At 35.2% G+C, this 26059-nt stretch overlaps 1 protein-coding gene and 1 long non-coding RNA gene across 3 annotated transcripts in view; both read right to left on the bottom strand.

Moving 5' to 3' along the window:
- LOC136040891 (uncharacterized) overlaps positions 1-26059 on the bottom strand; it is a 319761-nt gene that overhangs the window by 141469 nt on the left and 152233 nt on the right. The window contains exon 1 of one of the 2 annotated variants that reach the window (XM_065725303.1): positions 3609-3716. The exons of the other annotated variant lie outside the window; for it this stretch is intronic. The gene's annotated coding sequence lies outside the window, so the exon portion shown is untranslated. Of the gene's footprint in view, positions 1-3608; positions 3717-26059 lie in introns of those variants that run through there. 2 annotated transcript variants of the gene reach the window in all.
- LOC136040892 (uncharacterized) overlaps positions 1-26059 on the bottom strand; it is a 149521-nt gene that overhangs the window by 35275 nt on the left and 88187 nt on the right. The gene's annotated exons all lie outside the window — the stretch shown is intronic.

Below are 26059 nucleotides of genomic sequence, written 5' to 3'. Positions count from 1 at the left end.
AAAAACTCTGTTTTAGGGCAAAGTAATCGGTGCAAGGCGTCCTCCTGAGAAATATTCCCCCTTAGTAAATTGAGCATCTACAGAAAAAGTATAAAATAGACACTTCAAAATATCAATCAGGTGCTTCTGAGGATAACAAATTAATGAGTACATCCATGAGAAATGGCTGTACAATGAATATACAATGCTTTATCTAAAGGGGGAGTTAGGGTGTTCGAACCTCCTCCACCTGTAATTTTTTCTGACTCTTGAAAACGTGACAAAAACATAAGAAATAAATTACACATAGACCAGATGTCTGCGTTTTTAATGAGATTCAAAATCTCTTTTTAGTAATAAAATTGAAAAAAAATGAATGGAAACAAATAGTACATCATACTTTTCAGCAAAAATGCGAAGGAAAACTAACCAGATAAAATTATAAAACTAAAAAATACAAAAACACAAAACACGGAAAGTAATGCATTCTCCAGAAAGTCTCAAAGAATGCATTTTAATATCTTTTGAGCAAAAATAAGAGCAAAACTAACCAGATAAAATTATAAAACTAAAAAATACAAAAACAGACAACACGGAAAGTAATGCATTCTCCAGAAAGTCTCAAAGAATGCATTTTAATATCTTTTGAGCAAAAATAAGAGCGAAACAAACCAGATAAAAACAAAAAGACGAAACGGACAACCCGGAAAGCAAATATAACTAAAAAAAACACAATCTGAAGAATTAAGAAATCCAACAATGTGGAAAAAACCACCAACAACTAAAGTTAAAAACACAGAATGAATCTAAGTCAAAGAAAAAACACACACCCTTGATCTTTCTTTGTAAAAGAATAGAAATTTTCATATTTTTGTAGATGAAAGGTGGCAGCATTCTAACTATCATTGAACCTTGAGATAAATATCGAATTAGTTTTGAAGGTGGGAGGGGGAATAACATTAATATTCAATCCCTTTTTATTTCTGAGAAAATTTCTGTTCTACACCATGATTGTAATCTCATGGAACCCCAAACAATCCGTAGGCAATTTATGTGGAAAATATTTAGCAAATCCTCCTCCGTTTTTCGGAACACCCTCCGGTTCAGAACAAATTTTGACCGCTATCATCACTCTAGCTTCAAATATCCTAATCTTGGTTCGCAGATTTATCTTCTACTCTTCCAAACTTTTTTTTTTCAACTGTTAAAAAACACCCTAGGCTATTTTATGTTTAACATCTTGACACCACCCATTGTCTTTACTTATAACACTACTTAGATAAGTGAAGCTTTCCACTCAATCGATCTTCTCGTTACCCAACATCACCTGTTCGCCATCACTTTTTCCAAGTGATAAAAGATTGATAGAGCGAAGCGTACAAGTCCATTAGTCCTGAGGGCAGCGGGGCGAGGTCTGTATTCTATATTTATTTAACGAAGAGTGATAAAACTAAAAAAAAACTCAAACGAGGTTTACTAAATAAATATAGACCTCGCCCCGCTTCCCACGGGGCTCATGGACTAATATGCTTCGTTCTATAGGTAATGTTACCTGTAAGCAAGCCCACTTTACGTATTTTTAGCTTGCTCCATGGAGGAGAAGGGTCAACCAGAAATGGATGCACTTCTCTAATAATGACAAGGGAACAATATGCGATTGTCAGAATCTTGCTATATGTAGTAATACGCACTTTAGAGCACTTGGAACGAAAATCAATATTTACCAAAATTTCAAAAGCTATATAGGGTAGAACTGTCAAGTAGACAAATTTAGATGCGCTTCTAGAATTAGCATTTCTAAGTGCTTTAGATGCGCTTATGGAATTAGCATTTCTAAGTTCTCTACTCTAGGAACGAAAGTAAACATTTACCGATATTTTGACAAAAACAGCATTTTTATATTAATTTTCATTTATAAGTTTCTTTTTCTCTGGTTTTAGTTTTGGAAATCCAACTCCTGTTGTTCGAGTCGAATTTTAAGCCACATCAATATTTTTTTTTTCTTTTCTTTTTTTTACAAAATTTAAGAGATGTAGCCTATTTGTGGATCTTTGAAGCCTCAAAAATTAGGATTGAGCACAAGTTGTGAAGTTTAAAACGGTTTGGTTGTATTTCATCTAAGCAGAAAATGCATTTTGCAAGGTTTTACTTTTATAACACGAATATTTTTAAAGGTCACCAAAGGTCAGGGCCCTCCAAAGAGAGAAAGAGTGGAGGTAGATACTTCAAAATACCTTCCCGGGGCATACTTTAGTCCATCCATGAAAGTGTACTTTCATGGATGGACTTTAGTACAATATATAGATATTGTAAAATTGCAAATATAGAGGTGGAAATATAGATTTCCAATGCTTTTCGCCACATGTGAGTCTTATTTTCCGGTTCTCGCTTCGTCACTGTTGATTCACTTTACGATTTTACAGATACACGGATTGAAACAGGAGACGCATTGGGAGAATACATGAGAAATCTAATTTCGTCTATATATTTGCACATCAAGGGATTGGGGGTAAAGTATAGTGGAGCTACACGCAAAATTTGTTAGCTATCCTACAATTATTTTGCATATTGTGCAGTAGGAGTTCTGGTATTATTCAGAACACACTCAAAAGTTAAGTTAGGTTCTTTCGTGAAACAAACTACGATGCAGATACATTTTAATGAAACATTTTATACATAGAAGTGGTTAGGTTAAGTTAGGTAATTGATATAATGCATACCATCCACCCCTACCCCCCCCCCCCGATGTCCATATATATAGCCCAAACTTTTGGTAAAGCTAATAAAAAAAAATATGATGCAAATATAATACTTTATGAGGAAAATTGTAAAATTACAACTTAGAATTATGTACCCAGAACGCAGAAATGTCGATAAGAATCGTGTTAAAAGGGGTCTTCTTCTGCCTTTACTGCCCCCAGATTTCTTATCCTGGAAAAATATAATTGCCTCTTTTTCAGTCTTCGGCAAATACCAAACCTTCATTTCAAAATCCATGTTCAGGCACTATCTTCTATCACTATGCATAGCAAACTAAATTAAGTTTTGTTTTTGTGGCTATGAAACCGGATTTTCTCAGCAAAATTCTTGAGTTCGTTCTGAATTGAATCAATTGAATAATGAACAAGTACCAAATATTTAATTAAAGCGTATCTACATCGTTGTTTGTTTCACGAAAGAACCTAACTTCACTTATTGAGTGTGTTCCGAATAATACGCAAGTACCGGAATAGTTTTCTTAGCATGATTCCTTCTCAATAGCCCATAATCTAGACCTTTACCAAACATTTTAGAGCAGGGGGAATTCTCATTAAAAAAATGCTTCAAGGTATATTACTTAAAATAATTGAAAAATAACAAATATAGCCTACCCTTAAATTGTGGTAAGAGACTAAATTGTTGCAAAGAGCGAGGGGGGTCTGAAAAGCAAGTAAACCAGAAGTAGCACAGTAAATCTGATTAGCGTAATAGAAACTACTTGAATCTTATCATGTGAGAATTTGCTTATTATAGGCTAGTATACAGTCCAGAATTAACATCTATAAGCTTGTTATGCAATTATGCTTGATTCCTGAAGCTTTCCCAGCAAAATCCAAAACCTATTTCCCGAAAAAACCGAATTTACTTACTTTTGTTATCACAACTCGAGTAGGGTAACTTTTGTTTCAACTGCTATAATTCGACTTAAACAAATGTCTATTTCCGAACTGAGGTTTTATCTTAAACTACAAAATGAATGATCTTATTCTTATCTGTTTACAATTCGCTTAGCTGTGACTAGATAAAGGCCTAGATTCTATACAAAAGTTTTCTATTTTCATATTTTTTTCAAATTGGTTTTATCTGGCATATGGCGAAGTGGTGCTTGTGTATTATTCAGAACACAATCAATACGTGAAGTTATGTAACGTGAAGCTATGTGAAGTTATGATTCTTTCGTAAAACAAACTCCGATGCAGGTGTATTTTATGAGAAAATCCATTTTATGAGAAATTCCTAGCCACAAAGACAAAACTCAATTTAGCTTGCTACGCATAGTGATAGAAAATATCAATTTCTTTATATGCCTTATATACCCCAGACCATATCTTACAACCCTTGCCCTGAGGGCTCTGGGGTAGGATGTCATTCTCAAAGACATAATATTTGGACCTTCCAATTACGTTAAACAAAATGGCTAAAACAAAGTGTGATTGGATGTGCTTGGAGAAATGATAGGTGTAGGAGGGGGGTTAGCTGCCCCCCAATCACTTTCGACAATTCAAAAGGGCACTGATTCTTTTAATTTCCAATCGAATGAGCTGTTTTCGAAGTTTCTACGACAACAGATGGTCAATTCAAAATTTCTTCAGATGTATTTTAGGAAAATACAAGGTTTGAGGGGTATCCCCCCTCCAAGCACTCTCGAGTCTTAAAAAATATAAGAGCAGTTTTTGTTACAAATCCAAATCGACTATTAAAAACGGCACTAGCCCTTTCAATTTCTAATCGAATGATCTTTTTTCGAAGTTTCTACCACAACAAATGGCCATCACAAAATCACTTGACTTCCAAGACGAGTGAACCATAGAATACCATTTTCTCAGATTGATCACAAACTGTTGCCCACTTGCGAGGTTTGCAAGCACAACAACTTGCAGAAAACACATTAAAGATATCTGTGCAGAAAACACGATTTTATTTGTTTGTTTCTTTTTTTTTTAATGCCGAAATAGACGAATGTTTTGGTGGAAAATTAGACTTCCTATTCCTAATAGTTACAGAGATATAGTCTTCTGCTATTTGTATGTTCGAAAAACTTTTTCAGCAATTTTCAATCTTGACGCAAACAAAGTATAATTTTGAATTTAATTTATATTTTCTAAAGTTTAAGCAAAAACTAAAGCTAAAAAATAAAACTCAAAAGATTCTACCTATGCTCTTTGACAACCTGGACTCAATTGCTCTATTTTTACTTATTTAAATTGTAAAAGCAGAAGTAATTATAGTAGTATCCCCAAAAGTTTCATACCCCAGGTCGTTTTCGATATATTGCTGAGGTACCTTGTTGACCCTGAGGGCTTTGGGGGGAAATCTCATAACTTTGATTGGATGGATTTGGTGAAATGGTGGGCGAAGGAGGGGGGTTAGTTGCCCTTCAATCACTTTTGACCATTAAAAGGGGCATTGGATTTTTCAATTTCTAATCGAATGAGCTGTTTTTGAGGTTTCTACGACAACAAATACCCATCTCAAAATTTCTATCAGATGCATTTTCAGAAAATATGAGGTGTGGGGCGGGGGGTTATCCACCCTCCAATTAATCAGAGTCTTTGAAAAAGCACTGGATTGTCTGATTACCAATACAATCAGCCCCCTCCGAAATTTACGCTATCATCCTTTGTATATGTACCTTATATGCCCTCAACACATAACTGAAAACCCCTTTCCTTGAGGGCTCTGGGGGTTGTCGTTCTCAAAGATATAATTTCTGGGTCTTTCAGTTACACAAAACAAAATGGCTATCTCGAAATTTGGATTGGATGTGTTGGAAGAAATGGTGGGTATGGGAGGGGGTTAGTTGCCCTCCAATCACTTTTGAATTTTAAAAAGGACATTAGTCCTTTCAATTTTCGAACGAATGAGCCCTTTTCGAAGTTTCTCCAGCTCCTTCAATGCGAAGGGCCCTAGTTTAAAAAATAAAATAAATAAAAACAGATAAATAATGCCTTATCCGTACATCGTTCTTTGCTTAGGCAGTGCTATTGCGCTGCCTATGACGAACTTAATCAAGATCTTTTTAATCTGACAGGGGTAAGGAAAGTCTGGAAAAATTAGAAAAAATACCCAAAGACCAACAACTCGACGAAGTATCGTGTAAACACATTTGACCCAAAGTAGCCCACCCTCAGCTGTTCATGAAAAACCCAAATCATGTAGTGAATGCTGAACGCGATATCAATAAACTCTTTTATCATCGACTTTAAGAACACAAGCTGCTTAGGTGAAAAGCCAGTAAATGAACAAGAGTTCTTAATGAAAGTTTACCACGACCTAGTTACCCTCCATTTAAAGCACCTTTAGAATGACCACGTTTGTTGTTCCAAATCAGTGAAGTAATTTGTGAAATAGTTCTTATGACTCTCGTTTCGATCGAATGGCCCACTTGACTCCCAAGATGAGTGAAACATAGAATTTACATAATTTCTCAGATTGATCACATAACCGTTGACGGCTTGCGAGGCTTGCAGACACAACAACTTGCAGAGAACCACAATAAAGATGTCAGGGTAGAAAGCAAGATTTTATTTGTTTGTTTCTTTTTTATAATACCGAATAGACGAACATTTTGGTGGAAAACGTGACTTCCTGTCCCTAATAGTTACAGATAGGCTTCGATAGACGATTCCCGTGAAATTGACCGACCCTAGTATTAACGTAACTCCATAAGTAGCAAAGTGTTCGGGGAAACTTCGTCATATGCCAGATAAAGCCAATTAAAAAAAAAACGAAAAAAGAAAACTTTTGTATAGAATCTAGAGCTTTATCTAGACCCAGTGGGGGAGAGAGGATGAGATGCATTTGTGACAGCAATGTGTAATATTTTGAAATTTCGGTATTTAATTACGAATCGAATGGTAAATTTCTGCTTTTCTTTCCCTTCTTTTTATCTTTCTTTCCCTCCAAACCTGTCATTAAGCAAACCGAGCTAGTTTCCTTTGAAAGTGCTCAGCATAGGGTCCTTGTGAGTCGTGAACCCCTTTAGTGACACACAGTAGAAAAGTTGATTATTCTATCCACCTTATTTTTCTAGAATATCGAAATTTAATACAGATAAGAATAAGATACATTTCATTCGGTTTTAGTTAAGATAATATATCAGTAGCAGAATTATCAGAGCAATAGTAATAGTAGCAGTAGAACTAGTAAATAGTATTAGTAGTAGTACTGGTAGCAGTAGCAGTAGTATTAGTAGTAGTGTGTACATGTTGCCTTTTAGTCAATTGATCATCCCCTTTAAGTTTTCTCTGAGAGTTCCAACTTAGTACACAAGAGTTGCAACTTAGTACAATTCTTTAGATACACTATTTTGACAATCTAAATGCATATTGTGTCTTTTGTTAGTTCGAATTTTCCACCAAAATTCTCTCAAATTTTACCTTCATAGACTTAGACTTAATTATACCGAATTAATTATTTATTATTAATTATTAATAGTACCGAAAGTACTATTATCATAGTACTTTCGGTGGTAGTAAGAGTAGTTACAGTGTTTGTGTTGTATTACTAGTAGTAATAGTAGTAGTAACAGCAGTATTATTAGCGGTATTAGCCTGTACATATTGCCTTTTGCTCAGTTGAATATCGCTTTCATGATGCCCCGGAAGTTTTAGCTTGACATATTAAGCCGTTCCAAAAATATTGTTGATGTGCGCTTTTGACACTGTTTTGACGCCCTTTAAGCATTAACTTTTAAGCATTATATTAATTTTTTGTCAATTGATCTTCCCCTTTAGGTATTCTCCGGAAGATTCGAGTTAATACCCAAATCAATGAGATACACTTTTATCCGCATAGTGTATTTTGATATAGTTCAAACTCCCCCTCAATACTATGTCACATTTTCACCTTTATACGTGTAGCCTTAACTTTACTAGTATCATAGTAGAGGTAGTAGCAGTTAGAATAGTAGTAGCAGCAGCATTAATAACAGTAGTAACAGTTACATTTTGCCTTTTGGTCAACTGGACATCCCACTCATCATGCCCCTGAAGTTTCCTCTTGGTATGATAAGCCGTTCCAAGCATATTGCTGATAAGCTCGTATCAGTAATCCGTACACCCATAGCATGTTTTGATTTAGTTCAAATTTCCCTTCTACGTTTCTTCAGGTATTGTTTTCAATATCCTCACCCTTAGTAGTACTCGCTACAGAAGTATTAGTTTTAGGGATAGTAGTGGTAGTAGTAATAGTACTTTTGGTAGCAGATGAACCAGCAGTAGCTGTAGTAGTAGCGTGCAAATATTGCCTTTTTGGTCAATTGATCATCTCCATTATCATTTCCTGAAAATTCCAAATTGATATACTCAGTCATCCCAAAGAGACACCATTTGACACTCCATATACACATAACATGTTATGATCGAGTTCAAAACTCCCCTAGGCATTCCCTGAAGTACTGATCTCGATGCCCTTCGTATTTTGGGAAAGTAGAAGTCAAACATGCATGCCGCTTCTCAATAAGATATACTATATTTAAACAATTAACAAATTACATAACATTTAGCCCTTGCCCTGAGGCCTCGAGGGGGGGGGGGTCGAAATCCCCGATTACGTAATTACTGAGCTCTTCAATAATGCTGAAAAAAATTGATGTCTCAAAACTTTTTTTGATTTTTGTTACGGAAAATGATGGCCGTAGGGGTAGGGGCTCTCAAATCACATTATATGTCCTCAAGGCATGGCTTTATACTCCCATCATTCTGAATCTCAAAAAGGGCACAAAAGCTTGTGATTAGCATTCCCACAAGCCCCCTCCAAGATTTATATGATCACCCTTTCTACATAAGCCTTATATGGCCTCAGGACATAACTTACAATCCTTGTCCTGAGGGGTGTAGGCGGGATGTCATCCTCAAATATAGTTTCTGGACTTTTCAACTACGTTGAACAAAAAAAAGCACTATTGCACTGCCTATGATAAACCCTGAATGTAAAAAATATGCAAATTGCACGGTTTGCAATCCTTACCTGGGACTATGGGGGCATTCCTTGAAAAAGAGCCATTAAACATTTCAAGTAGTTTGAACAAGATTACAATTTAAGAATTTGTAACGGCTTTGAACAGGGGGGAGAAACTAAAAAGGGCAAGGAAGGGGAGGGCTGGCCACCCTCTCATCTTTGTTCAGTATATCCCCAGCATAACCTGAAAGTTTCAACTTGATACCCTGAGTCATTCGTTAGATATTTCTGATATTCCCTAACCTTTAACCTTTTAACCCTAAACCTTTTTGGAGACACAGCATTGAGCCCCCTTTTTCAATAAAAATCATTATATGTTAAAACTATAACAATATATTTCAGCCATGTGAAGGCTTATGTTTCAAAACTGTTTGTACTAATCAATAACAAATAAAAACAATCAAGGAGAAACTTTGCCCCTAATCGTTATGGTATAATCTTCAACCTGCGTAAAAAATAAAAAATATGAATCAAATTGCAAAAAAGAAGAATCAGATTGCGCAAAAATAAGTAGCCACAATTAGATTATGGCTAAAGGTATATTGTTGCAGCACCAATTATTCTCTTGATAATTCAGAAGCGTTAGGCCAGCCTCTATTAGATTATTTTACTTTACCTCTGTTATTATTTATTGATATATTACCTATATTACTTATTTTACTTTCTTCTATGACAAAAATCCTCTTAATACTCTTGGTTTAGACTTAATTTTTTTTTTGACAATTCTAACCGGTTGGAAAAGAAAGTAATTTTGTATGATTTATGTAAAAAGGTGTTCCTTCATTTCTGTAGTAGAAGAAATAAGTCTACAGGCGCAGAGGTTTTGAAGCTCAGAAGAAGCTTGCTAACGCAAGCTTCATGTTTTCGTACAAGTAAACAGACACCAAACCTCTAAGGGGAATGGTAGCAATCAACCAGGTATAGGGATTTCAACTTGAGTGAAACATTTTGCCTTTTTTAAAGACCTTAAGGAACCTTGGCGGTTGCACAGAAGAAAAAGTGCAAGGAGATCCGGAAAAGACCGGTTGTCTGTACTATCCACTGATATCCACTGATATCCACTATTATCATAATACTTTCGGTGGTAGTAAGAGCAGTTACAGTGTTTGTGTTGTATTAGCAGTAGTAATAATAGCAGTAACAGCAGTATTATTAGCGGTATTAGCCTGTACATATTGCCTTTTGCTCAGTTGAATATCGCCTTCATGATGCCCCGGAAATTTTAGCTTGAAATATTAAGCTGTGACATATTAAGCTGTTCCAAAAATATTGTTGATGTGCGCTTTTGACACTGTTTTGACGCCCTTTAAGCATTAACTTTTAAGCATTATATTAATTTTTGTCAATTGATCTTCCCCTTTAAGTATTCTCCGGAAGATTCGAGTTAATACCCAAATCAATGAGATACACTTTTTTGAAACTCTACATACGCATATTGTATTTTGATGTAGTTCAAACTCCCGCTCAATACTATGTCACATTTCCACCTTTATACGTGTAGCCTTAACTTTACTAGTATCATAGTAGAGGTAGTAGAAGTTAGAATAGTAGTAGCAGCAGCATTAATAACGGTAGTAACAGTTACATTTTGCCTTTTGGTCAACTGGACATCCCACTCATCATTCCCCTGAAGTTTCCTCTTGGTATGATAAGCCGTTCCAAGCATATTGCTGATAGGCTCGTATCAGTAATCCGTACACCCATAGCATGTTTTGATTTAGTTCAAATTTCCCTTCTACGTTTCCTCAGGTATTGTTTTCAATATCCTCACCCTTAGTAGTACTCGCTACAGAAGTATTAGTTTTAGGGATAGTAGTGGTAGTAGTAATAGTACTTTTGGTAGCAGATGAACCAGCAGTAGCTGTAGTAGTAGCGTGCAAATATTGCCTTTTTGTTCAATTGATCATCTCCATTATCATTTCCTGAAAATTTCAAATTGATATACTCGGTCATTCCAAAGGGACACCATTTGACTGATCTCGATGCCCTTCGTATTTTGGGAAAGTAGAAGTCAAACATGCATGCCGCTTCTCAATAAGATATACTATATTTAAACAATTAACAAATTACATAACATTTAGCCCTTGCCCTGAGGCCTCGAGGGGGGGGGGGTCGAAATCCCCGATTGCATAATTACCGAGCTCTTCAATAATGCTGAAAAAAATTGATGTCCTAAAACTTTTTTGGGATGTTTGTTACGGAAAATGATGGCCGTAGGGGGGGGGGCTCTCATATCACATTATATGCCCTCAGGGCATGGCTTTATGCTCCCATCATTCTGAATCTCAAAAAGGGCACAAAAGCTTCTGATTAGCAATCCCATAAGCCCCCTCCAAGGCTTATAAGCCTCATATGGCCTCAGGACATAACTTACAATCCTGTAAAATACAATCCTGTAAAATCCCGGACAGTACCCACTGTAAAAATACATTCGGAATGGTAAAGGCTGTTTCCAGTCAAAAGTTATGGTGAAGGGGAGGCAATTAGAGCCTGTTGCCTTGAACGAGTACAAAGAGGAAACAGTTTGGGTCGTTATGATCCATCCAGTCCATCAGTATCTCAGAACCTCTCTTGATGGTAGTTTACCTGATGGTACACCCATGAAGGTGAAAAATGTAGAGTGTGAATACTATTCCTATTGGGAATAATATTAGAGACGACGCTACTACAAAAGGATTAGTAAAAAAGAACTATTTTCCTCTACTAGTAGTCTTTGTTCAAAAAAGAAAAATAAATTTTATTCCCAGATTCAGGGACAGCCTGAAATTGCTTACTGTAATGAATCCCAGTTAATTGTATATAATAAAAGTGATTGGGAAGTTTATCATTCTTCCTAGATCAAGAATATTTTTGTATATTTCCAAAACTTGAATTGTTTTAGAACGAGTGTCTTGTACCGGAAATTATAGACTATCGTGTTACTAGAAATATGCTCTTGTTCAACCTTCTGGCGTTGTTATGCGAAAGATTCCAATGAAACATCTTGACAGGGGGTGCAAGTCGTATCTAAGGCAAAGTATTTATATAAGAAAATAATTCAAAAAGTACCCAGAAAGTACCAAATTTGTTTTGACTTCTGATCATGATGGAATTGAAAGGATTGTTGGTCATTAGATGAATTTGGTCCCCGGGGAAGGGGCTGCAAGTTACACATACTTTGACCATTGTTTACATATAGTAATGGTTATTATAAAGTGTACAGACGTTTTCAGGGGGACTTTTTCGCGTTGGGGTGGGGGTGGGTCAGGGGATGAGGTTACGTGGGAGGATTTTCCCATGGAGGAATTTATCATGAGGGAAGAGAATTTCCATCAAGGGGGCGCAGGATTTCCTAGCATTATTTAAAAAAAGAAAGAGAAAATGCATATTTTTTTCACCTGGAAGTAATGAATAGCATTGAAGCTTAAAACGAACATAAAATATTACGTATATAAAGGGGTTCGTCCCCTCCGCAATACCTTACTCTTTACGCTAAAGTATTTTTAATATTTTCAACTATTTATTCTACGGCCTTTGTGATTCAGGGGGTCATTCTTAAAGATTTGGGATAAAATTCAAGCTTTAGTGTAAAGAGCGAGGTATTGCGAGGGGGCGAACCCCCTCATATACGTAATAAAAACCTCTCTTTACGCTAAAGTTTTTTAATGTTCTAAAAAGCAGAGTTGAGAGAAAGTCAAACTTTAGCGTAAAGAGCGGGGCGTTGAGGAGGGAACAGCCCCTTTTGTATACGGAGTAATTTCTGTTTGCTTTAAGTTTTAAGGTCACTCCTTACTTTCAGTTAAAAAATCTTAAACGCCACACGGGCCGTACATAGTATAGTCTTTAAAATGCTTCGTTCAGTTCTATCGCAATTTCACAACATTGGCACACTTTTGTCAGGCTTTCAAAATGCTACCTTGTGTACCTGATTTCTGAATGCCATTTTCTAATTGTAACTTATTTTGTAAAAACTTAAAAATATCTCCCATTTCTTAGTTGAGACTTAACATGTGTTTTAAGATTGGACCGAAAACAAAAGTTTACTTGAAAAATTTTTAGGGTAGGTTTTCTCAAAATTACTCATGTTAAAAACCTGTTTAAGGGCAAAGTAATCGGTGCAAGGCAACCTCCTGAGAAAATTTCCCCCTTAGTAAACTGAGCATCTACAGAAAAAGTATAAAATAGGCACTTAAAAATATCAATCAGGTCCTTCTGAGGATAACAAATTAATGAGTACATCCATGATAAATGGATGTAAAATGAATATACAATGCTGTATCTAAAGGGGGAGTTAGGGTGTTCGAACCTCCTCCACCCATAATTTTTTCTGACTCGTGAAAACGTAACAAAAACATAAAAAATAAATTACAAATAGACCAGATGTCTGCGTTATTAATGAAATTCAAAATCCCTTTTTAGTAATAAAATTGAAAAAAAAATGAATGGAAACAAATAGTACATCACACTTTTCAGCAAAAATGCGAAAGAAAACTATCCAGACAAAATTAAAAAATACAAAAACAGACAACACGGTAAGTAAGGCATTCTCAAGAAAGTCTCAAAGAATACATGTTAATGTCTTTTGAGCAAAAATATGAGCGAAACAAACCAGATAAAAACAAAAAGACAAAACAGACAAACCGGAAAGCAAATACAAAAAAAAAGGATTAAGAAATCCAATAATGTGGAAAAAACCACCAATAGATGAAGTTAAAAACACAGAATGAATCTTTGAGTCATAAAGAAAAAACACACATCCGTGATCTTTCTTTGGAAAACAAAATTAGATATTTGCAAATTTTTGTAGATGAAAGGTGTAAGCATTCTACCTGTCATTGAACCTTGAGATAAATATGGAATTAGTTTTGAAGGTGGGAGGGGGAATAACATTAATATTCAACCCCTCTTTATTTCCGAGAATATTTCTGTTCTACACCGTGATTGTTATCTCGTGGAACCCCAAACAATTTGTAGGCAATTTATGTGGAGAATATTTAGCAAATCCTCCTTCGTTTTTCGGAACACCCTCCGTTTCAGAAAAAAAAATTTGACCGCTATCATCACTTCAGCTTCCAATATTCCAAACTTCTTACTCTTCCAAACTTTTTTTTTTCAAAGCCGAAAAAACACCCTAGGCTATTTTATTTTTAATATTTTGACTGCACCCATTGTCTTTACTAATAACACTACTTAGTTAAAGTTTTCCACTCGATCAATCTTCTCGTTACTCAACATCACCTCTTCGCCATCACTTTTTCCAAGTGATACAAGATTGATAGAGCGAAGCGTATTAGTCCCTGAGCCCTGAGGGTAGCGGGGCGAGGTCTGTATTCCATATTTATTCAACAAAGAGTAATAAAACTAAAAAAAAAATCTCAAACGAGGTTTACTAAATAAATACAGAATACAGACCTCACCCCGCTTCCCGCGGGCCTCATCGACTAATATGCTTCGTTCTATAGGTAATGTTACCTGTGACCACGCCCACTCTACGCATTTTTAGCATGCTCCATGGAGGAGAAGGGTCAACCAGAAATAGATGCACTTCACTAATAATGACAAGGGAACAATATGTGATTGTCAGAATCTTGCTATATGCAGTAATACGCACTTTAGAGCACTTGGAACGAAAATAAACATTTACCAAAATTTCAAAAGCTATATAGGGTAGAACTGTCAAGTAGACAAATTTAGATGCGCTTCTAGAATTAGCATTTCTAAGTGCTTTAGATGCGCTTATAGTATTAGCATTTCTAAGTTCTCTAAACTGGAACGAAAGTAGACATTTACCAAAATTTCAAAAGCTATACAGGGTAGAACTGTCAAGTAGACAAATTTAGATGCGCTTCTAGAATTAGCATTTCTAAGTGCTTTAGATGCGCTTATAGTATTAGCATTTCTAAGTTCTCTAAACTGGAACGAAAGTAGACATTTACCGATATTTCGACTAAACAAAATTTTTATATTAATTTTCAGTTATCAGTTTCTTTTTCTCTGATTTAGTTTTGAAAATCCAACTCCTGTTGTTCGAGTTGAATTTTAAGGCATTTTTTTTTTTTTTTTTTTTTTTTTTTTTTTTTTTTTTTTTTTTTTTTTTTTTTTTTTTTTTTTTTTTACAAAATTTAAGAGATGTAGCCTATTTGTGGATCTTTGAAGCCTCAAAAATTAGGATTGAGCAAAAGTTGTGAAGTTTAAAACAGTTTGGTTGTATTTCATCTAAGAAGAAGATGCATTTTGCAAGGTTTCACTTTTATAACACGAAGATTTTTAAAGGTCACCAAAGGTCAGGGCCCTCCAAAGGGAGAAAGAGTGGAGGTAGTTACTTCAAAATACCTTCCCGGGCATACTTTAGTCCAACCATGAAAGTGTACTTGAATGGATGTACTTTAGTACAATATATAGATATTGTACAATTGCAAATATAGAGGTGGAATTATGGATTTCCAATCCTTTTTGCCACATGTAAGTCTTATTTTCTGGTTCTCGCTTCGTCGCTGTTGATTCACTTTACGAGTTTACAGATACACGGGTTGAAACAAGAGACGCATTGGGAGAATACATGAGAAATATAATTTCGTCTATATATTGGCACATCAAGGGATTGGGGGTAAAGTATAGTGGAGCTACACGCAAAATTTGTTAGCTATCCTGCATTTATTTTGCATATTGTGCAGTAGGAGTTCTGGTATTATTTAGAACACACTCAATAGTTAAGCTAGGTTCTTTCGTGAAACAAACTACGATGCAGATACATTTTAATGAAACATTTTATACATAGAAGTGGTTAAGTTAGGTAACTGATATAATGCATACCATCCCACCTACCCCCCCCCCCCCGATGTCCATATATATAGCCCAAACTTTTGGTAAAGCTAAAAAAAAATATGATGAAAATATAATACTTTATTAGGAAAATTGTAAAATTACAACTTAGAATTATGTGCCCAGAACGCAGAAATGTCGATAAAAATCGTGTTAAATGTGAGAATTTGCTTATTATAGGCTAGTATACAGTCCAGAATACAGAACGGAGAAATGTCGATAAGAATCGTGTTAAAGGGGGTCTTCCTTCTGCTTTTACTGCCGCCAGATTTCTTATCCTGGAAAAATATAATTGCCTCTTTTTCAGTCTTCGGCAAATACCAAACCTTCATTTCAAAATCCATGTTCAGGTACTATCTTCTATCACTATGCGTAGCAAACTAAATTAAGTTCTGTTTTTGTGGCTATGAAACCAGATTTTCTCAGAAAAATTCTTGAGTTCATTCTGAATTGAATCAATTGAATAATGAACAAGTACCAAATATTTAATTAAAGCGTATCTACATCGTTGTTTGTTTCACGAAAGAACCTAACTTCACTTATTGAGTGTGTTCCGAATAATACGCAAGTACCGGAATAGTTTTCTTAGCATGATTCCTTCTCAATAGCCCATAATCTAGACCTTTACCAAACATTTTAGAGCAGGGGGAATTCTCATAAAAAAAATGCTTCAAGGTATATTACTTAAAATAATTGAAAAGTAACAAATATAGCCTACTCTTAAATTGTGGTAAGAGACTAAATTGTTGCAAAGAGCGAGGGGGGTCTGAAAAGCAAGTAAACCAGAAGTAGCACAGTAAATCTGATCATGTGAGAATTTCCTTATTACATGCTAGCATACAGTCCAGAATTAACATCTATAAGCTTGTTATGCAATTATGTCTGATTCCTTTGTCAGGATGGCAGGATGTCATCTGCAAAGCAGAAATGAAAAAAAAATATTCTCTGAAAATTTTACCGTCATACCCTTAGACATAGTTGTAACAGTAGTCACTGCAGTAGTATAATTGCTCAGCTTAATACAATTAACCATTGCTATGATATTGTCGATATGCTCTTTTTAACCTATATAGTCATATACTTTCTTGAAATTTTCATCTTATTGCCCTTAACCATACAAATAGTTGTGATAGAAGTAGTAATTTGAGCAATAGTAATAGTAGCAGTAGAACTAGTAAATAGTATTAGTAGTAGTACTGGTAGCAGTAGCAGTAGTATTAGTAGTAGTGTGTACATATTGCCTTTTAGTCAATTGATCATCCTCTTTAAGTATTCTCTGAGAGTTCCAACTTAATAAACAAACCAATTCTTAAGATACGTCATTTTGAAAATCTAAATGCACATAGTATCTTTTGTTAGTTCGAATTTTCCACCGAAATTCTCTCAAATTTTACCTTCATAGACTTAGCCTTAATAGTACTATTATCATAATACTTTCGGTGGTAGTAAGAGTAGTTACAGTGTTTGTGTTGTATTAGCAGTAGTAATAGTAGTAGTAACATCAGTATTATTAGCGGTACTAGCCTGTACATATTGCCTTTTGCTCAGTTGAATATCGCCTTCATGATGCCCCGGAAGTTTTAGCTTGACATATTAAGCCGTTCCAAAAATATTGTTGATGTGCGCTTCTGACACTGTTTGACGCCCTTTAAGCATTAACTTTTAAGCATTATATTAATTTTTTGTCAATTGATCTTCCCCTTTAAGTATTCTCCGGAAGATTCGAGTTAATACCCAGATCAATGGGATACACTTTTTTGAGACTCTACATATATAGACTCTGCATATAGACTCTGCATAGTGTATTTTGATATAGTTCAAACTCCCCCTCAATACTATGTCACAGTTTCACCTTTATACGTGTAGCCTTAACTTTACTAGTATCATAGTAGAGGTAGTAGTAGTGAGAATAGTAGTAGCAGCAATATTGATAACGGTAGTAACAGTTATATTTTGCCTTTTAGTCAACTGGACATCCCACTCATCATGCCCCTGAAGTTTCCTCTTGGCATGATAAGCCATTCCAAGCATATTGCTGATAGGCTCGTATCAGTAATCCGTACACCCATAGCATGTTTTGATTTAGTTCAAATTTCCCTTCTACGTTTCCTCAGGTATTGTTTTCAATATCCTCACCCTTAGTAGTACTCGCTACAGAAGTATTAGTTTTAGGGATAGTAGTGGTAGTAGTAATAGTACTTTTGGTAGCAGATGAACCAGCAGTAGCTGTAGTAGTAGCGTGCAAATATTGCCTTTTTGGTCAATTGATCATCTCCATTATCATTTTCTGAAAATTCCAAATTGATATACTTAGTCAATCCAAAGGGACACCATTTGACACTCCATATACACACAACATGTTATGATCGAGTTCAAAACTCCCCTAAGCATTCCCTGAAGGACTGATCTCGATGCCCTTCGTATTTTGGGAAAGTAGAAGTCAAACATACATGCCGCTTCTATACAATTAGATTATGGCTAAAGGTATATTGTTGCAGCACCAATTATTCTCCTGATAATTCAGAAGCGTTAGGCCAGCCTCTATTAGATTATTTTACTTTACCTCTGTTATTATTAATTGATATATTACCTATATTACTTATTTTACTTTCTTCTATGACAAAAATCCTGTTAATACTCTTGGTTTAGACTTAATTTTTTTTTTTTTACAATTCTAACCGGTTGGAAAAGAAAGTAATTTTGTATGATTTATGTAAAAAGTTGTGCCTTAATTTCTGTAGTAGAAGAAATTAGTCTACCGGTCTTAAGGTTTTGAAGCTCAGACGAAGCTTGCTAACGTAAGCTTCATGCTTTCGTACAAGTAAACAGACACCAAACCTCTAAGGGGAATGGTAGCAATCAACCAGGTATAGGGATTTCGACTTGAAAGAAACATTTTGCCTTTTTTAAAGACCTTAAGGAACCTTGGCGATGGCACAGAAGATAAAGTGCAAGGAGATCCGGAAAAGAACGGTTGTCTGCACTATCCACTGATAAATCTATGGGGCAATTATCAGCTTAGTATCCTTGATTATTTCTTTTATTCATAAATTCGTAGTGCTAGGATCTTTCAAGTATTTGATTTGGTGATAGTGTTTTACATTGCTATGTCATGATGTTCTAATGATTATCAAATCTTAGTTGAAAGAGTCGACCAAGAAATGTTTAGGGAAACCAACCCAGAAAGATTTACTGACATCAAACTGCAAAGTCAATCTATGCTGATCTTTATTAAATTAAATAAAAAAAAAACAAGTTTTTTTGACTGAAAGTAAGGAGTTAAAAGTAAGGAGTTACCTTCAGTTAAAAAAACTTGTTTTTTTTTAATTAGTTTAATTTTTAAACGTTTTTGAATTAATACATTTTGGCTCACCGCACATGAATAATTAAGAAAAAAATTACACATTATTTTTTTTTTTGCTCAATAGCTTTCTCATAGTTTTAATTGGACGGTTTTGATACAACAAAGGGATGAAGGAGGAGTTCTTGTTGCCCTCCCATTGTTGGTTACTTAAAAATGCAACTTGAATTTCTTATTTTTTTACGGACGTTTTCATAAGTAAAAAATATACGTAGCTTACGGATTAACTTACGTAGCGAACTTCTATATTAGTATGTTTTTATAACGTATATGAGGGGGCTCACCCCTTGTCAATATCTCCCTCTTTACACTAAAGCTTAAATTTTGTCCCAATTCCTTAAGAATGACCCCTGAATCACAAAGGCCGTAGAATAAATAGTTGAAATTACTAAAAATACTCTAGCGTAAAGAGCAAGGTATTGTTGGAGGAGACGAACCCCCTTATATTCGTAATTTTTTCTATTCGTTTTATGCACAAATTTATGCACATCTAAATGACAAAACAACATATAAAACTATAACCCACGATCATACTGATCAGTCTACTAACAAAATTATAAAAGAATTAAAAGATCTAAAACAAAATGGTAAAATTACTCCACAATTATATAATAAATTTTTCCCTCGAGGCAGCTTTTGTCCAAAATTTTATAGTCTACCAAAATTACATAAGTAAGGCATTCCTTTGAGGCCAATTGTAGCTTGTACGAAAGCCCCCGCCTCCAACATTGGAAAATGGTTATGCACAGCCTTCAAACCTTTGCTTTTTTCTCAAAAATCTTATATATGTAATTCGGTCGATTTAGTTAAGAAACTCAAAAACGTAAATATTTCAGAAAATACAATTATCAGTAGCTTTGACGTTGTGTCTCTGTATACAAATATTAATGTGGCAGCATCGGACAAATTATTAGAAAATAAAATAAATAAAAATTATGACTAAATAGAAGTTTCAGCAACAGGATTAGATTGCGACGTTTTAATGACCTTGGTTAAACTTTGTAACAAGTACTCAATGTATTTCCAATTCCGTAATTCTTTCTACCAGCAAATAAATGGCTTACCCATGGGTACGCCTCTCTCCGGGTTACTGGCGAATATTTATGTAGAGCATATTGAAAATTAGGCATTAAATTCGCATTTTTTGAAACATATCTTTTGGGGACGTTACATGGACGACGTAATTTCACTTTGGAACTATGGGGAAAAAGGACTTCGGTTTTTTTTTTTAGGTCACCTTAATACATATTAATATTGTAGTTCAAGGTGAAAACATTTGTCTAGAATTGGATATAATAAATTTCAAACCAGTAAGCTTTTTCAGTAAATTTTAATCCCTGCGAACTAGCTAGATTTCGCAATACCTGTCAAACGGTTAAAGTTCGTGACCTTGAGTAAAATTATTACGCAGCATTTCAGTAAGCGAGAGATAATCCTATGGTCATAATAATCAAATCATATAGACTCACTAATTATTTTTGGAAATTTTTACTTATAAGCGAGCAGAAGAGGGGAGGTTTTCTGTAGCAAGCGTCGTACCTGCCGGGAGTGTGTCTCCCTTAAATTGCGGGGATATGATAGCAGGAGCCTACGCTTGCCTTGCTTATTGGCATTTTGAGCTTCTGAAATTTAGCTAACAACCATTCAGCTTTCGTGCGGTTAAGACGTGTTTTGCCCATGGTTATGTTTTTGAGTCGGAATTGGATTAATGAAAATGGACTCTGATTCGGATACGGACCGCTTTGTTTATGCCCCGGTTCAGAACTTTCTGCAGTATAATAATGAAAAAGGTGTCGAAGCTACAGTGATCTTAAAATTTGCTGTGGAATTCTTAGAGTCAAGTGATATTGCCAAATCGAAGAAAACCCTGTGGGATTCGCTGCCGAAATTGACCGAGCCCTATCCAAGGCTAACGGGTTCAAACGCAGCTCTGAATCATGTGAAAGACATGTTAGAACTTCTTCAAAATCAGAGTTCTTCTGAGGACATGCCTGTCTTTGTTATCTGTTCCCCAGCCGAAGTTCCCTGTATTCCAGCAGTTGCTTACTCCAGGATAGCTTCTAAGCTTAATGGAATTCAACAGACTCTTTCGCAAGTTAATGAGAAAATGTCAGCTTATGACCTGAATTTCTTCAGCCTTCCGAGCAGTGCTACTGTTAGTGATATAAGCAAAGCCACTGTTATCACGAATACTTTAAATCCCGACTGGATCCAGTGTCAATTGGGGGAGTTCGGGGGGGGGGGGTGGAGGGGAAATCTTAGAAAAGGCTTAGAGTGAAGAGATCAGGATGGAACTTGGTGGGAAGAATAAGCACAAAACCAAGATATGTGACTGACATAACCGGATCAAATCCACTCTCTTTGGGAGAGTAAGGGAGGGGGGGATAATTCGGAAGAATTAGAAAAAATTAGGTAGTTTTAACTTACGAACATGATTTACATGATCATGTATAACTTACATGATCATATCTTAATGAAATTTGATATTTAGAAGGATCTTGTGCTTCAAAGCTCTTGTCTTAAATCCCAATGTCACCAGAGCCGGTGTCATTGGGGGAGTTAGAAGGGGAAACTGGAAATCTTGGAAAACGTGAAAATTGAGGTATCTTTACCTTACGAATGGGTGATCGAATCTTAGTGAAACTTCTTATATCTCAGATGCTCCCTTTTTAATTCAATTTGGATCCGGGGACAAAGGGGGTTAAAGGGGGGAAACAGATATCTTGGAAAACACTTTGAGTGGAGAGGTCAAGATGAAACTTGATGGTACGAATAACAAAAGTTCTAGATACGTGATTTAAAAAGATTAGAACGGATCCACTCTCTTTGGGGGAGTTGGGGGGGATGTTAATTCGAAAAAAATTTAGAAAAATGGAGGTATTTTAACTTAAGAACAGGGCGACCGGATCTTAATGAAACTTGATATTTAGAAGGATTCTATGTCTTAGAGCTCTCATTTGAAATCCCGACCAGATCTGGTGACATTGGGGGGAGTTGAGGAGGGACCGGGAATCTTGAAAAACGCTTAGAGTGGGGGGATCGGGATAAACTTGGTGGGCAGAATAAGTAAATGTCGTAGATAAAATAAACAAAGTGATAATCTCTCCCGATGTTTGTAGGATTATAGAAAAATGGCACTTTACTGAAAACACAAAACAATATAGGAGTGTGGTGCATTAAAAATAAACAGTGTAAAGATATGAATTTCATGATTAATTTGTATACAAGTTTGAAGCAAAACCTTCTTGATAGTATAAGGACTATAACCTAGCTTAAGAATTTGTAACATAATTCTGCATTCAAATTTCCACAGTTCATATTATGCTTTATTTTGTTGTTTATTTGGAGAAATATTAAAGGGTGCCTACATATTCGCTTTTGACTCCTAAATCAATATTCTTTTTTACTTGGGTTTTGTGTTTTCAGAAAAGGGCTAGTTTTCTATAATATTATAAACAAAGAAAAATATGATCAGTTCGTTTATTTGTGCTTATTTTATTGATATCTGTTAGTTAAACCGTAAAGAGATAATTTGAGCATAATTTCCAAAATTTATCGTGAAGTTCCGTCAAATAATACCGTATAACCTGCCTTCGAAACAAAGAAATTTCTACTATTTATTTTTAGTGGGTTAAATACAGCTTTGCATGTTCATCATTCCTATCATTCAATTATGACTCCTGGTTCCAAATTTCCATTCCCTGCAACACGAATGCAATAATAGAAGGGATATTTCGAAAATACGTGAAATTTTTGTCAACGAGGTAACGGTAACCTTTTTCTATGACTAAAGTAATTATACCTGTGGAATTTTTTGAAGGTTGAAGCGATCTCTGGAATTTTCTTAAAAATACTCTAAAATGATGGAAGCATCACCTGGAGGGAAAGTGATTTGACACTGAAGGAGGATGTGTTGAAAAATCCATTACAATTATGACTGTTGTAAATCCATTGTATATTGACAGATCCATTGTAATAGAAAAATTTACTGAACATTTACAAAATTCGGCTTACCATCAGAAATATGAACCATATTTATATTAGGCTAGCTGAGTATTTCTACAAAACGTCAAGTTTACAACAACAAGCTTATTATCCACACTTTACAAAACCACACATGTTTAGACACTGAGAACAGGAATGTAGTATGGAATTAGCAGACTATCTCAACGTTGCAACAGGTATTGGTTTCTGTTTATTGTTATAAATAAGTATAAATAAGTTATAAATAAGTACTCCTGGGTTCAAATTCTCCTTTCCAGTATCACAAATACAATAATACGAGGGATATTTCCAAAAATGTGAAATTTTTGTCAACGAGGTAATGGCCACCGTTTTCAATGACTGTAAAGGAGTTAAATACGTTCTGAGAAGTTCTGAGGAGTTTAACGGACCCTATACTAGAAAGTGGTGTCTACAGAGTCCCGTGTTCATGTGGAAAATTTTACATTGGCAGGACCCATCAACAACTAGGGGAACGATTGCATGAACACAAAATTTCAATAGATGTCCCTGAGATTGGGAAATAAAAATTACAACTTTGATTCAGCTCCGGCCCAGCATATATGCAAAAATCCTGACCATTTAGTTCATTTTGAAGAGGCAACTTTAATATCTACCGTAAATGGCCAACCGCGATCTTTTAAAGAGGCAATTGAGATAAAAAAAACCCATATAAATAGAAATTTGGCTATAATTAGAGACACGGGAGATACTTCCTTAAGCCCAGTTTATAAAAATTTAATATTAAAAGACTCTATGAATATTTTCGCCCAGTCTAATTTAAGACAACCTGTCCGCATATCTAATGAAAACCGAAATTGTAGACAGGCGAAATCTGTTGCAAGGCAAAGGATACTTATTAATCTAATTGGTAACTTCTCTTTCATTGATTTTAAGTTGGTTTTTGTTGTTTGATTCAGTGTCTTTTTTCCTCTCGTACAGTTCACTTAAGAAGGTTAGATTTTGTTATTGTTTCTTCTTTGTTTCCTTTTTGCCTCTTTCTTATTTTTTTTAGCACTGAGGACGACTTGGCGGAGGTCCTTGTCGAAATATTTGCTTGTTTTTCATATTTTGCTACTAGCTGATAAAATCCTCGTTTTTTACCTATTTGATTTTTCTCTTTTTCATTTATTATTTCCTTTCTTTGTTTTCATATGTAAAGGAGTTACGCTTGTTGACTTCTTGTGAGGTAGAAGTGATCTTTGTATTTTCTTAAAAATATTCTAAAAGGATGAAAGAAGTGACCTGTCACTAGAGTCACCTGGAGGGCAAGTGATTTGACACTGAAAGAGGTTCTGTTTATAAATCCATTATAGTTAAGATTGTTGTTAATTAATTGTATATTGAAAGATATATTGTAATAGAAAAGTCTAATAAACAATTACACAATTCTCCTTACCATCAGAAATATGAGCCATATTTATATGGAGCTAGCTGAGTATTCCTAAAAAGCATTTTTCCTACGAAAAACCAAAGACGACTAAAAAAAATCACAGAGTAAATTCTGAAAAAGTTTGTAGTCCTGCTCTCCTGATTTTTATCCCCCTCTTCTAGATTTTGAAGAAAATTCTTGGGTAAAGTTCCGGATTGAGAAGGAAACATGTTAAGCAAACGATTTTTACTTTGTAATATGTAAAGGAATTGGAGCTAACAAATTTTGCATGCAGCTCCATCATATTTTACTCCCAAACCCTCCACAATACCCCTACCGGTAATGAATATGTTAGAAAAATGAAACTTAAAGTAATGAGTCCAGGGCCAAAAACACACTCCAGGAAAGTATTACCACGCATGCATTCTAACTCTCTTCTGATTTCTAAGTAATAGAAACCTGATTTCTAATTTGTGAGTCTAGAAATTTTGACAAAGCCGAATTTTATGTTTCATGTAAATTTCAATTTTTAGTTATCAGTTTCCTTTCTCTGGTTTTAGTTTTGAAAATGCAATTCCTGTTGTTTGAGTAGAATTTTAATCCATATCAATGTTTTTTTTTCATATTTAGGAAATGTAGCCTATTTGTGGATCTTTGAAAATTCACAAACTGGGATTGAGCAAAGTTGTGAAGTTGAAAACAGTTTTGTTATACTTCATTTAAGCAGAGGATCTATTTTGCAAGGTTTCACTTTTATAAAACGAAGACTTTTAAAGGTCATCAAAGGTCAGGGCCCTCCGGAGGGAGAAAGAGTGGAGGTAGCCATTTCAAAATACTTTCCCGTGGCATACTTTAGTCCATAGACCCATACATGAAAGTTTCATTTTCATAACCTAACCGCTTTCCAAGATAGCCAAAAGTAGAATTTAACCCCCCTCCCCCTATCTGCTATACTTTAACTCCCAGCCCAATCCCACTATACTTTACTCCCAGCCCCTCCCTAAGCATTTTGAAAGTATAGGGCTGGAATTATATATTTCCAATTCTTTCTGCCACTTGATTGTCTCTTTTTCCTGGTTCTCGTTCCGTCACTGTTGATTCAGTTTACGAGTTCACGGATGCACGGGTTGAAACAAGAGACGCATTGAGAGAATGCATGAGAAATATCTAATTTTGGCTATGTATTTCCACATCAGGGGATTGGGGGTGAAATCTGATGTATTTGGGGGAAAAGAGAGGGGGTGGCTAGTTTCCCCTCCACTTACTTATAACTCTTAAAAGGGGCAGTAAAACTTCCAATATCCAATCGAATGAGTCCCCTGCAAAGTTTATACGACCCTCCCTTCCGTATGAAGTGCCTCAGGGGAAAAATTAATTAATGAAACATTGAAGCCTGATGGCCTTCACTATAGGCACTACTTTGGCTTTACCTCTCATCTTTTTCATCACAGTCCTTTTGATTTTATATCAAAAATCAACTCGGTCTGAAGTTCTTATGCTACACTGAAATTGACAAGGTCCCCATCGTCAACTAAAGATGATGATATGGAAAAAAAAGTAATAAGAATTCACGAAAATGCAGGGAGTAACGGTTTTATTGTTCTTTATTCAAAAGAAATACCAATAAAAAGTATTGTCCAAAATCTAAGGGGTACACTATTTGGCTTCTCCAATTTCTAAACAAATTACCAAACACGTTTTCAGAATCCAAGGGAGGGGTAACATTTTTTTTTATTATTAATAAAAAAGAAGATGCAAATAAAAAGTATTTACCCAGTTCTAAAGAGTGCATTATTTGGCTTCTCAATTCTCTAAACAACACA

The sequence above is a fragment of the Artemia franciscana genome, chromosome 21, assembly GCF_032884065.1.
Source record: "Artemia franciscana chromosome 21, ASM3288406v1, whole genome shotgun sequence".
Taxonomy (NCBI): Eukaryota; Metazoa; Arthropoda; class Branchiopoda; order Anostraca; family Artemiidae; genus Artemia; species Artemia franciscana.
Note: the sequence above shows the minus strand (reverse complement) of the source record. Positions and strands in the feature narration are given on the sequence as shown.